Raw genomic sequence first — 14,157 nt, 5'->3', positions numbered from 1 at the left:
TAGGTGAGAAATCTAGGTGCTCAGTTTTCCAGTTATATTTAAGTGTTGTGTATTTAAGGTCAGGGACCTTTGCAGGCTGCTACAGTACTTTCACTCCAGCTTTGGCAAACCATTTCTTCATGGATCTAACTTTGTTTGCAGGTGCATTTATCAACATGTTTTTTTGGCCTGGAATTAGTTCTAGTAACGGGAGAATTTTCAATGTTACAGCATTCAAAGACATTCTATACAAATTGTATGCATCCAACATTTGTACCAACTGTTTAGTGGAAGACCCACATAGTGATCAGGAGTCACTATTGGCCATTTAATTCAATATTATTTTATTACAAAGTTGAATTAGTTTTTTAAATTGTAAACGCCCTATATTTTAAAACATTTTAAAGCAAAACCTCTATATGAGCCTGAAGCATCAAAACAATTATAATAAAAAATAAAAAAAAAATAACGGGGCCCAAGCCTGTCTGGTCCATGTGTCTTTTATTGTACATTTAGATATGTACGTTTTTAAAGAGATCAGTTAAGTTGATTGAAACTTGCAAATTTCCTCTGAACAGATCAAGAAGCTTTTGCTCATGCTGATTACAATAGTAAAAATGTATTTAAATACTGTTTTTCTATACATATGTAACAGAATCAGATGCTTTCAGGTTAAAGGCAAAAAATATAGTTTGCCAAGTTGACAAGTACTACTATATAACATCTCAAAATACATCATATTTTGGCTAAACTGTTGATATTTGACCATCAAACAGTCTTGCACAAACGGTTGCTATAAATTTGGAAGCACGCAGTTGTCTACAATGTCATTGTTTGTTATAGATTTCCCTTCACTTTTATTATTGGACTGGAAGAACTTAACTTTCTTACATGGAACTCTGCGCTCAACCCCACTGAACAATTTTGGGATGAACTGGATTGTGGACTAAAACCCCTGGCCTCCTCAACTAACATCGAAAATCTAGAGGACAGTATTCCCAGAAGAGTGAAGGTTAATTTAACAGCAAACAGAGGACCAAATCTGGAATTGTATGTTCAACTAAAGCATGGGAGTACTAATTTGTTATTAAAGTTCAGATGGTTGAACTTTTATATACTGATCAAACTCTAATGATAAACTATGTGCTAATCATTTATAAAGTTGTATGTCTCTAAGTAAGAATGGTCATGGAAGACAATCGAGTTCTAGAAAAGTACCAGGTTTTAACATTTAGATAATATACCCTGGGTTATATCAATTTCATAAAAACCTTAGCTTAACCTTAGAACTGTATTTATTTTACTGCTAATGATAGCAAGTAATGGTTATGCAACCAAGTTTAAGTAAGCTTTATTGCCTTTCCACCATATACAGAGACATACAATAGAAATGTTAGAAAGGACCACAGTGCTGCATTTGTAAACATATTTGAACAAATATTGGGATATAGACATAAACCCGAAACCTTTATTTGATCTTAAGAGACGTATTAGGTACACAAACAGGAAGTGCCCATTAGGTATCACTCGTGAAATTACTGAAACTTACATACTCATTATGCCTTTTTTTTTTTTTTTTTTTTTTAATATTTAAATATTATTTTGTGTGTTCTTTCCATTAACATGGTGTCAATTTGTATTATTTTTAAGTGAACTGCCACACTGGGCTCCAATGTTTTAGCTCAAAAAATTTAACCCTGTGTTTTTATTTAAAACTGCTTTTCCTTTATTACATTAACAGTAGGTGATCTAGATATGGCTTGGAGCTGCCTTGTGTGTTGATCACTAAAAGAACCTTTCAATATTTTGTCTGGTCACTGTGTTTGATTGTGTATGCAACAGACACTAAACACGGATCACTTTATCTAAAAGATGAATGGCTTTGCCCTCTGTAGTTTAGCAGACTGTGCTGTTATCTGCCATTTCATTAACCAATTAGTCAGTCACACCTAAATCACCAGAATGCTTAATTGGAGTGTAGATAATACATCACAAATACAGTATGACTTTTTACCAACATAGTAAACCTTTCAATTTTATTGGATGTTTAAATGTAAAAAAAGAATTTTGTAGTCTAGTAGAGTGGTGGACAGTAACAAAGTAAATGTAATTCGTACTTTTTTTACTCAATTATTTCTATTTGGGGGGACATTTACTTTAACTTCATTACATTTCAAAGACAAATATCTTTTTACTCAACTACAATTCGCAAAATTAGTCGTTCCTTATTATTTATCAGTTAATTTAAACTTAACTGGTCAATCACACAGCAAGCCACCAATCAGGGTCGAGTGTGCGCTCTGTTTTAAACTTGTTTTGATTGCAGATTAGGCAACATAGGCATCCAGGGAGTCCAGGTCAGTAAAAAGAGCTGAATCCAAATTAACATTACAGTTGACAAAAAAAAGGTCTAAAACCTCAGGAGCAATGATTTCTTTCGGCTTCTCCCGTTAGGGAGATCACGTTTGATTTGGCACATGTTTTTATGCTGGATGCCCTTCCTAACGCAACCCTCCCCATTTATCCGGGCTTGGGACCAGCACTGAATATGGCTGGGGTTGGGTCCCTGACCGGGGAATGAACCCGGGCTCCAGCGGTGAGAGCGCCGCATCCTAACCACTAGACCACCAGGGAACCTAAAACCTCAGGAGCAATATTCAGGAAAAAAGGAAAAAAGTAGGAGGGAAAGATGCTATAAGATATAAATATGTATGCAGAGCTGTCACTCATCTCATTATGAGGATAGTATAAGCTAATGTACAATGCCCGCCTAAAAAAAGACACTAATATTCTGTTGGACCGCCTTTAGCTTCGATTACGGCACACTTTTGCCATGGCATTGTTTCGATAAGCTTCTGCAATGTCACAACATTTATTCCCATCCAGAGTTGCAGTAATTTTTCAAAAATATCTTGTATTGATGAGGGCAAGTCGGAACACTGTGCAAAGTCTTCTCCACCACATACCAAAGATTCTTAACGGGGTTAAGGTCTAAACTCTGTGGTGGCCAATCCATGTGTGAAAATGATGTCTCATGCATGCTTTCTGAACCACTCTTTCACAATTTGAGCCTGATGCATCCTAATATTTTCATACTGGAATATGCTAATGCGATCAGGGAAGAAAAAAATCCATTGCTGGGATAACCTGGTCATTCAGTATATTCAGGTAGTCAGCTCACCTCATTCTTTGGGCACATAACGTTGCTGAACCTAGAGACCTGCCCAACTGCAGCAACCCCAGAACATAGCACTGCCCCCACAGGCTTGTATGGTAAGCACATGGGTGCATAAGTTCACTAACCTCTTTTCTTACCATGATGCGCAAATCACTCTGGAACAGGGACAATGCAGACTCATCAGACCACATGACCATTTTCCATTGCTCCAGAGTTCAATCTTTATGCTCTTTAGCAAATTGAAGCTTTTTTTTTCAGTTAGCCTCAATGATAAGTGGCTTTCTTAAGGCTACACAGCTGTTTATTCCCAATCCCTTAAATTTATTTCGCTCTGTGTGTGTGTGTGTGTGTGTGTGTGTGTGTGTGTGTGTGTGTGTGTGTGTGTGTGGAAATGCTCTTATTTTCACTTTTAAACATAGCCATGAGCTCTACTGTTGTTGTTTTTTTTAACAATTTGATCACAATCATTCAATATTTTTCTTGACTACATTTTTTCTTTGAAGATGATGGTTCCCCCCAATCCTTCCAGTTTTTAATAATGCATTGGACAGTTCTTAACCCAATTTTTGTAGTTTCAGCAATATCCTTAGATGTTTGCTTGATGCATGCCATTCATTTGACTCTTCTGAAACAGATTAACATCTTTTCCACGACCACAGGATTTGTCTTCCTACATGGTTGTTTAAGAAATGAGAAGCTATTCACTATTCAGTTAGGGTTAAATAACTGTGGCAGTCTAGGGTGGAAAGTAAATCTAATACAGATCTATAGAAGATGACATTATATGGCTTCTCCTATTTGTGGATGGCCTGTATGATCCCCATTAGACATGGAGGTCATGCCCAGTGCAATATTTGTTATTTAGCAAGATACAAAAATAGTCTTAGCTAATATAACATTATGATACCCTTTATAAAGTACGCTTGTGTTACAAATTTATTATCATTAGCTAATGGTAGATTTCAACTCCTAGAAAGGAGTTAAAATACTGTGATATATCTTTGGATAACAAATACTGATAACATAAGAAAAGATTGATTGATATTTGCTTGGTTGTTGTGGTTAGTTGGGCTGTGGTTAGATTAATTCAGCTCGATAATCTTGTAACTTTACAGTCCATGCCTAATAATAACAGTTTTACAGTTGTGGCCTCACCATGATAGGCTGAATCCACACAGATAATAATAGTCTGTGAATAGACAGTGGCCATTGCTTTGGTTATATATGCCTGTGAAAGCAATACAATATTTGTTATGATCATACACGAAGCATCAGTAGGAATAGCTCATGCAGTCGGGCGCCCACTGTACAGTGACGGGGGGGAGACAGATGGGGATGTTCCCTACAGGGCTGCACCGGAAATCAGCTCTTCACTAAAATCAGCTGTCCGGGGTTTGTCCACAAACCGCTTTCCGGAGCTGTATTTGTTTTCTCCGAAGAGGACATTATGGTGGACATCTTGATGCTGATGTTCTTCGCGATCATCGGACTCGTGTTTCTCTCCTACATCATCTACATGCTCTGATGCACGCGCAGTTGCGTTCATGGAGCACTGCGATGAATCTCCCAGGAGAAGGGTAGGCCATATTCCTGTTTACTGTACAGTCTACACATACAGTCGTGCACTGTGCATGAGGAAACCACCAAACTGTACCATAGACTACATAGCATTTAGTAATTATATCGCGCTACATATCTATATCGTTTATTTTCTTTGTCTGACTTTCTATCTATCGCTCTCTCTCTCTCTCTCTCTCTCTCTCTCTCTCTCTCTCTCTCTCTCTATATATATATATATATATATATATATATATATATATATATATTTGTCTGACTATCTATCTATCTATCTATCTATCTATCTATTTGTCTGACTTTATATCTATCTATCTATCTATCTATCTATCTATCTATCTATCTATCTATCTATCTATCTATCTATCTGTCTGACTTTATATCTGTCTGTCTGTCTGTCTGTCTGTCTGACAGTCTATCTATCTATCTATCTATCTATCTATCTATCTATCTATCTATCTATCTATCTATCTGAAGAAAAGTATAAATACAGTGCTGCAACAATAAGCCATGTTGTGTCTTCTGAAGGTTTTAGGAGGGAACTTCGATGACAGGGGCCACTGGAGAGAGAAGAAGAAGAAGCTAATTTTACCAAAATGCATCTGGGTCAAGAGGAACACCTTTACGAAAGATGACAGATCAGAAAATTCACACACTTTACTACTATTGATGGTCTCTTCATTGTCATAAACACCTTCACAATGGAAGAAAATCCAGCTGTCCTTTTTTTCTACAGATTTTACTTTGTAACTTTATAAATTTGCACTGTCTGCAAAGAAGCACATTACTGAGTTGAGAAGTATTCGTTTGTGGGTTTGCGAGGTAGATGAGGGATGAACAAATGGAATTAAGAACAAGGCTACATTTTATTCACTCCCTTTGATGACTTCACTAGACATGCAATATGCATTATTGTAAACGTTTGTTCTTCCACAGGATAATAACTGTGTTATTTAAAATAAAGAAACAATGAAAAAAGAAAAATGTTCTGTTTTAATATCATTTCAGCCATAACAAACTCTCGTTATGAAGATAGCAAGAATTGATAGGAATGAATACAGCTAGAGTTTTATTGCTGGACTAGGGGTTTAACAATACAACAGCCTGTAAAGATCTACTCATTCTGTTTGTGTAGTTAAAAGCAACTAAATATTAGAAGCTTGATATCTATGGAGAAGACTTAATAGTCAGTTATGTAGCATTTTTCCTACAAATCTTTTTTTCAGCACATATATTGTCAACTTTGTACATAGTAAGCATCATCTTTGCCTGGTCATGTACTAAAGGAAAAGGTCATATATTAAGTCATATAAAATTATGGTTAAAGTATAAAGGAGGAGAAAGTGACCTCATGGTCAGAGTCGTGTCCTAAACAGGTAATAGCATTTAAGAAGCATACAGTTATATATATATATATATATATATATATATATATATATATATATATATATATATATATATATAAATATATATATATATATATATATATATATATATATATATATATATATATATATATATATATATATATATATTCAACAATAATTTCATTTACTTGCAAATTTTAGTATCTATGGATACATGGAATTTTTGCGACATCTAGTGGTAGTAATAAGAAACACTGACCATTAGCAACTAAGTAATAAATATTATAAGTAATAAATATCAAGTTTTCTCTAAATCTCAATAGAGAAGTATAAAGAACGTCAGAAGAAGCTTGTGTTTGTGGCTCTAGAGAAAGCGTAGGACAGGGTGCCGAGAGAGGAATTGTGTTATTGTATGAGAAAGTCAGGTGTGGCAGAGAAGTACGTGAGGGTGGTACAGGTGTGCACCATGTATAAGGACAGTGTAACAGCAGTAAAGTGTGCAGTGGGAATGACAGACTGGTTCAAGGTGGAGGTGGAGGGTGGAGCCCTTTCCTGTTTGCAGTGGTGATAGACAGGCTGATGGACAAGGTCAGACAGGAGTCTCCATGGACTATGATGTTTGCAGATGATATTGTGATTTGTGGTGAGAGTTGGGTGCAGGTTGAGAAGAGACTGGAGAGCTGGAGGTATGGCCTAAGGAGAAGGGGAATGAAAGCCAGTAGGAGTAAGAAAGAGTACATGTGTGTGAATGAGAGGGAGGGCAGTGGAGTGGTGTGGTTACAGGGAGAAGAAGTGGTAAAGGTTGATAAGTTTATGTACCTGGGATCAACATTGCAAAGTAATGGAGAGTGTGTTAGAGAAGTGAAGAAAAGAGTGCAGGCAGGGTGGAGTGATTTGTGATGGAAGGGTATCTGCAAGAGTTAAAGGGAAAGTTTATAGCACTGTGGTGAGACCTGTAATGTTGTATGGTTTAGAGACAGTGGCATTAACTAAAAGACAGGAGGTGGAGCTGGAGGTAGCAGAGTTGAAGATATTGAGATTTTCATTGGGAGTGACGACGATGGACAGGATTAGAAATTAGTTTATTAGAGAGACAGCGCATGTAGGACGTTTTGGAGACAAGGTGAGGGAGAAACGATTTACATGGTTTGGACATGTGCAGAGGAATAACACTGGGTATATCAGTAGAAGAATGCTAAGGGTGGAGCTGCCAGACCGAAGGCAAAAGAGGAAGGCCAAAGAGGAGGTTTATGGATGTGGTGAGGGAAGACATGCAGGTAGTTTGTTTAAAAGAGGCAGATGTAAAGGACAGGGTAGTATGAAATCAGATGATCCGCTGTGGTGACTCCTAACTGGAGCAGCCGAAAGAAGAAGAAGAATGTTATCTTTAGATCATAGGTCCCAGAATACATTGATATATGTCCTTCTAGCTCAGAAAATTTCACTCTCATGAGCAGTTAAAAATTTCTGCAAGCCCGGTATCTCCCATGAACCTTTACAATCATTTCCAGCTTCAAGCAGCCTAGTTGTAAACCCGACTTGCAGTTCTGCAACTACTAATGCTGGATAATGAGTGCCACATGACTTAAACTTTGCCCTAAAGTCCAGACCAGTTTGTGATCTTATATGTTCTACATTACACTCTAAGTTATAAATTTTAGATTTCCATACTAAAAACAACCTATTCAAATCTTTATTGGCCAGGTTTAGCAGCTATGTTCATGCACAATGCCCAGTTCACCAGGACTGTGTGTTTTGAAATTGTATATAATGCTGTCTTTGCCAAGAATCTATTGCTAAGAATCTTAATAATAAAAAAAAACTAATACTAGCCAGGAAAATACAAAACAATGGAAGCAATTTAACCTACAATTTTTTTGTTGATCCTTTAGTTAGTCCTTAGCCTGTAAATTACTGCTATTATTTGAATCAGGATGTGAACCCAGCCATTATGGATGCACAAGCCAGTGCACTCTTAGTGCCGGGTAAATGGGGAGGGTTGTGTTAGGAAGGGCATCCAGCGTAAAACATGTGCAAAATCAAATATGCGGATCACAAATGAGAATTTCATACCGGATCGGTCGAGGCCCGGGTTAACAACGACCGCCACAGGTATCGTTAGCCGACAGGGTACCAGTGGAAATTGGGCTACTGTTGGCCGAAGAAGGAGAAGGAGAGGAGGAAGACGTCTACAGAAACGGCAGGGAAAGGAGAAGTGTAGGAGAGTGGAGGTTAGGGTTGGTACTTTAAATGTTGGCACTATGACTGGTAAAGGGAGAGAGATAGCTGATATGATGGAGAGGAGAAAGGTAGATATGTTGTGTGTTCAGGAGACCAAGTGGAAAGGGAGTAAGGCCAGGAACATTGGAGGTGGGTTTAAACTGTTTTATTATGGTGTGGATAGAAAGAGAAATGGTGTAGGGGTGATTCTGAAGGAAGAGTACAGTAAGAGTGTAGTGGAGGTGAAGAGAGTTTCTGATAGGGTGATGATCGTGAAGGTGGAAGTTGAAGGGATGATGATAAATGTCATCAGTGCCTATGCTCCACAAGTTGGCTGTGAGATGGAGAAGGAAAGATTCTGGAGTGAATTAGATGAAGTGGTAGATGGTGTACCTAGGAAAGAACGATTGGTGATTGGGGCAGACTTTAATGGGCATGTAGGTGAAGGGAACAGAGGTGATGAGGAGGTGATGGGTAGGTATGGTTTTAAAGAGAGGAATGTGGAAGGGCAGATGGTGGTAGATTTTGCTAAAAGGATGGAAATGGCAGTGGTGAACACTTATTTTAAGAAGAAGGAGGATCATAGGGTGACGTATAAGAGTGGAGGAAGGTGCACACAGGTGGATTATGTGCTATGCAGGAGATGCAACATGAAGGAGATTGGAGGCTGTAGGGTGTTGGCAGGGGACAGTGTAGCTAGACAGCACCGGATGGTGGTCTGTAGGATGGTTGTGGAGGCGAAGAAGAAGAGGAGGAGAGTGAGGACTGTAAGAAGAATAAGATGGTGGAAACTAAAGGAGGAAGAGTGTAGTGTGAGGTTCAGGGAAGAGGTCAGACAGAGGCTCGATGGTGTTGAAGAGGTGTTGGATGATTGGGAAACTACTGCAGGAGTGTTGAGGGAGGCAGCTAGAAAAGTACTTGGTGTGACATCTGGAAATAGAAAGGAAGACAAGGAGACGTGGTGGTGGAATGAGGAAGTGCAGGAGAGCATAAGGAGAAAGAGGTTGGCAAAACAGAAGTGGGATAGACAGAGTGATGAGAAAAGTAGGCAGGAGTACAAGGAGATGCGGCAGCAGGTAAAGAGGGATGTTGCGAAAGCCAAGGAAAAGGCATATGAGGAGCTGTATGTGTTGGACGCTAAGGAAGGAGAAAAGGATTTATACCGATTGGCCAGGCAGAGGGACCGAGCTGGGAAGGATGTACTGCAAGTTAGAGCAGTAAAGGATGGAGAGGAAATGTGTTGACTAGTGAGGAGAGTGTGTTGAGAAGGTGGAGGAGTATTTTGAGCAGCTGATGAATGAGGAAAATCAGAGAGAGAAGGTTGGATGATGTGGAGTTGGTGAAGCAGGATGTAGACAGGATTAGTAAGGCGGAAGTGAGAGCAGCGATTAAGAGGATGAAGAGTGGAAAGTCGGTTGGACCAGATGACATACCGGTAGAAGCGTGGAGATGTTTAGGAGAGATGGCAGTGGGTTTTAACCAGATTGTTTAACAGGATTTTGGAAGGTGAGAAGATGCCTGAGGAATGGAGAAGTGTGCTGGTACCGATCTTTAAGCATAAAGGAGATGTGCAGACCTGCAGTAACTACAGGGGAATTAAGTTGATCAGTCACACCATGAAGTTATGGGAAAGAGTAGTGGAAGCCAGGCTGAGAGAAGAGGTAACCATCTGTGAGCAACAGTATGGTTTCATGCCGAGGAAGAGCACCACAGATGCATTATTTGCTTTGAGGATGTTGATGGAGAAGTATAGAGAAGGACAGAAGGAATTGCATTGTGTATTTGTGGATTTAGAAAGCGTCGACAGAGTGCGAAGAGAGGAGTTGTGGTATTGTATGAGGAAGTCAGGTGTGTCAGAGAAGTATGTGAGGGTGGTGCAGGACATGTATGAGGACAGTGTGACGGCAGTGAAGTGTGCAGTAGGTACGACAGACTGGTTCAGGGTGAAGGTTGGACTGCATTAAGGATCGGCCCTGAGCCCTTTCCTGTTTGCAGTGGTGATGGACAAGTTGACGGACGAGGTCAGACAGGAGTCTCCCTGGACTTTGATGTTTGCAGATGATATTGTGATTTTTGGTGAGGGTAGGGAGCAGGTGAGAAGAGCCTTTAGAGGTGGATATATGCGCTGGAGAGAAGGGGAATGAAAGTCAGTAGGAGTAAGACAGAGTACATGTGTGTGAATGAGAGGGAGGGCAGTGGAGTGGTGCGGTTGCAGGGAGAAGAGCTGAAGAAGGTGGAGGAGTTAAGGTACCTGGGGTTAACAGTGCAAAGTAATGGAGAGTGTGTTAGAAGTAAAGAAAATAGTGCAGGCAGGGTGGAGTGGGTGGAGAAGAGTGACAGGAGTGATTTGTGATAGTAGGGTATCTGCAAAATGAAAGGAAAGTTTATAGGACTGTGGTGAGACCTGCGATGTTGTATGGATTAGAGACAGTGGCACTGAGTAAAAGACAGGAGGTGGAGCTGGAGGTAGCAGAACTGAAGATGTTAAGGTTTTCATTGGGAGTGACGAGGATGGACAAGATTAGAAATGAGTTTATTAGAGGGACAGCGCATGTAGGATGTTTTGGTGACAAGGTGAGGGAGGCGAGATTGAGATGGTTTGGACATGTGCAGAGGAGGGACATGAATTATATTGGTAGAAGAATGCTGAGGATGGAGCCACCAGGTAGGAGGAAAAGAGGAAGGCCAAGGAGGAGGTTCATGGAAGTGGTGAGGGAAGACATGCAGGTAGTTGGTGTGAAAGAGGCAGATGTAGAGGACAGGGTGGTATGGAGACGGATGATCCGCTGTGGCGACCCCTAATGGGAGCAGCCGAAAGAAGAAGAAGAAGATTTGAATCAGGATGTGATAATACTGTAGATTACAGATTAGATTATAGACCAAAAACCCAATCTGCTGCTACATGCTCAAGTTAGATGTTACATGTTTGCAAACAGGGAATATAATATATACATTTTTCTTGATATTGTAGTCAAATGTATACACAATAAATTGGATTCAACTTTATTGTCATTAAAAAGATTGCAAGTACAAAGGTGTATATTGTAGTAAATAAACTGTTATTTATAGTATTTATCAGTGATTCCAACACATTTGTGGTAGGGCAGGGTGTAAGGTGTCAACTGTACTATGTAAAAATCATTGTTTAAATACTGGGGAAATAAGATCTGTGATATGCAATATAATGTGTACCAAGGTGAGCTACCTGACAACCAAAAAAAGTTTGATATATTTGGTCCTAGACTTGTTAAGTGCTGGAACACTTGTGCTGAATGAAATGAATATGATTTAGAAAATGTACTTGTGTCCATATGAGGTTACACTGACCTTCTAAGAGACTGTATTGTTATTCAAGGTGTGCAAGGTGTGAGGGGGTATAGCTCAGTGGTAGAGCATTTGACTGCAGATCAAGAGGTCCCCGGTTCAAATCCGAGTGCCCCCTATAATAGCTTTATCTTTTGACAAGCCATATGGAATATGAAATACTTATGTTACGATATATTTACAACATTTGGTCAAAAAAGTTGGTTTTACTTGCTTAGCTGTTGAAGGGAAAGAATTAGTGTGACGTAGGAAGACTATAGGGATATACGTATTAGTGGGTTTAGGCAACAGAAACCGCGACATCTACTGGTAGCAATATGAACTACACCCGCAGTTCGGATTCTACTTTAATGTAGAGCTAAAATAATGTTTTATATGGCTATATTGTAATAAATCTCCATATACACGCTGGAGTAACGTTGACTAGATTGATTTTAAGGTGTCTAAAAATCTGTCAGCACTGATGGTTCAACATATGTCAATTTTCTATCTGGGAACTTTTTTAGGCCAAGTACTTTATCAAATCTAGCTGACATTTTTCAATGTGATAAGAATCAGCTATTAAAAACTATTAAAAACAAGTTGAAAGAGAGATAAAACTGTAGATCAATCATCTAAACTAGGTACTACCACTACTACAAAGTCTACTATAAAAATCTTTTAATTTTTTTTTTTTTAACCTCAGTCACAAAGAGGGCACCATTGTCACCTCACAGTTCAGGATTCTCTAAAGTTAAAGCAAGAATCTATTTAGAGTTTTTTAAGTGAGTGTTAGTTTTTTTGCAGAAAGGTGAAGTGTCTTGGTGTCAGTGTGTGCACACAGTACACTGCAGTTACAGGCTCATAGTTCCATGCCGGCTAGGCTTAGAGTTTAAGACCCTGACCAGGATAAAGCAGTTATGAATTAATAAAGTATATTATTTAGTGATTTTGAATATACATTTTTCTTCCTTGGCTTTCCTTAATTTTGTATTATTTTCTCATGAGGACAGTCCCAGGGAAGGAATACCAAGAGCTATCTCTGCTGCAAAGGATAAGTTCATTAGAATTACCCACCTCTAAATCTCTTTTTTGAAGTTCAAGTTCAAGTGGCAGACATATTTCCTCAACATCCACTGTTCAGAGGAGACTGCGTAAGTCAGGCTTTCATGGTTAAACTGCAGCAAAAAATATTAGCTCCGAAGAACATCAAGCAGAAGAGACACAACGAATGGACATTGAATCAGTGTAAGACTGTCCATTGGTCTGATGAGTCCAAATTTGAGAGTTTTGGTTCCAGCCGCACTTGTTAGGTGTATAGAGGGTAAACAGCAGGTTTCTGAATGTGTGGTTTCCAATGTGAAGCATGAAGGAGGAGGTGTGATGGTGTGGTTCTGCTTTGCTGGTGACACTGTTGGTGATTTGGTTAAAACTGAGGGCACACTTAACCAGCATGTTTACCACATGCCACCCACCCGGTTTGCACTTCGTGGGACCATAATTTATTTTACTAAAGGACAATGACCCCAAACATACCTCTAGGTTATGTAAAGGCTACTTTGAAGAATCGAATATATAAAACATACTCATGGTTATTTAATATGTTTTTGTATATACTTAGTATGTACTAACATGTATATCAGAGAACCTATTAATGCTAGTTGAACTCTACTAGGGTAAGTATATGAAACAAAAATATGTATAATAACAAGAATCATTAAGTTATTGCATTATAAATTAAAAAGACACACAAACCATTTTGCAAACTAGTTTCTGTCGCGGGTTTGGCCCTAAGAACTGATTGCGTTAATAAAATACCTTCTATTGCACAATTGTGTGAAAATCAGTTTTAAGCAACTTCCCTTACTCTATTATGTACTGTGTATACATGTATATGAACAGTGACTAGTAAATAATCGTTGACCTTAAATTGCATGTCTTTTACTGTACTTTTTCAGTAAAAAAAAATAATAAACACATACAGCATACAAACTTCCATGTGTCCACATTCATGGTTTACACCACAGTGGCATTTCCACACCATAGTATGAACATACCTTTAACATTTTAACGCAACTTTTAAAACCGTTTGTGTGTGTGTGTGTGTGTGTGTGTGTGTGTAAAAAAAAAAGGGGGGCAGTCAGGGTAACTTCCTCCTTTTTGGAGTCTGAAGTTCCATTCAAGTCATGGGACCAAACACATGATCAGTGCTCACTACACACTTCCTATATGACCAGCAGATGCAAAATTACTCAATTGCCTAATTTTAATGGACGGTAACATTTGTTTTATATGAATATATAAACACAGATAATCTAATATAGAAATTGCTTAGTACTACATATTGGGGGAAAAAAAATCACACCTCTCTAGTTTCAGCCTTAATATTGGTAGTGTGTTTATGAAGTTTCAAGTTTCTGAAGGGAATACCACTGAAATATGAGTGTTGTCTGTTATTTTTGGTTTATGCATTTATGTGGTGTATACATATATTTGTATTTATATTATTGAGCAATTGCTCAGTGCTACATATTG

General features: G+C 38.7%; 1 long non-coding RNA gene and 1 other non-coding gene across 2 annotated transcripts; both read left to right on the top strand.

Moving 5' to 3' along the window:
• The first annotated feature begins 3,129 nt into the window (after positions 1-3,129).
• LOC124396987 lies at positions 3,130-5,716 on the top strand. The gene is made up of 2 exons (XR_006927864.1): positions 3,130-4,734; positions 5,261-5,716. It is a non-coding gene; the product is annotated as an uncharacterized LOC124396987 (long non-coding RNA).
• Positions 5,717-11,689: 5,973 nt separating this feature from the next.
• On the top strand, positions 11,690-11,761 carry trnac-gca. The gene has a single exon. It is a non-coding gene; the product is annotated as a tRNA-Cys (tRNA).
• Positions 11,762-14,157: the final 2,396 nt, after the last annotated feature.

Source organism: Silurus meridionalis, chromosome 14 (assembly GCF_014805685.1).
Source record: "Silurus meridionalis isolate SWU-2019-XX chromosome 14, ASM1480568v1, whole genome shotgun sequence".
In the NCBI taxonomy this organism is placed as follows: Eukaryota; Metazoa; Chordata; class Actinopteri; order Siluriformes; family Siluridae; genus Silurus; species Silurus meridionalis.
This window is presented reverse-complemented; position numbering and strand designations above follow the sequence as displayed.